A 590-nucleotide genomic window follows, 5' to 3' on the forward strand; every position below is an offset into this window, starting at 1 on the left:
TCCTTCCTTCCTTCCTTCCTTCCTTCCTTCCTTCCTTCCTTCCCTCCTACCTATACCTCATATTTATTCTTATTGCTGTGTTGCTTCTCTATTTTGGAGAGATGAATAAGTCCCCTGTGTTCAATTCAAATCTAGACAAGCATCCATTTGCCAAGGGCATGCTTCATGGGGTGGGGGCAGGGGGATAATGCCTTTGACAAGTGTCTTTCTAACTTTATTTGCTTTCTTATGAATGTGGCACCAGATTGAGTCTTTAATGATGGTGGAAGGTACTTTACCCTTTGCCCAGATCCCAGTGCTTCCACTTGTTTTTAGCCTATGACCTCCAAACAGTCATGGGTCATAGCCCATGTCTTTTGCTGATTCTAATGACATATGCAGAAATCTCAAAAGCATCAAAACAATGAAAGTCATAAGAAGATCTTTACAATGTATTTGTTAGCACTCACCCCATGGACTTAACTATTATTTAAGTGAAACATGGTAATTGTGGTAAAATTATAGATTACACATTTACTCAGACTTCCTACAGTTAACCTCTACCCATTATATTCCTATATTTGGAAGAGTCCACTGGGACACTTGGAGGA

Source organism: Petaurus breviceps, unplaced genomic scaffold, assembly GCF_028583685.1.
Source record: "Petaurus breviceps papuanus isolate PSGF00001 unplaced genomic scaffold, PetGlider_PUasm1.0 90804, whole genome shotgun sequence".
Classification (NCBI taxonomy): Eukaryota; Metazoa; Chordata; class Mammalia; order Diprotodontia; family Petauridae; genus Petaurus; species Petaurus breviceps.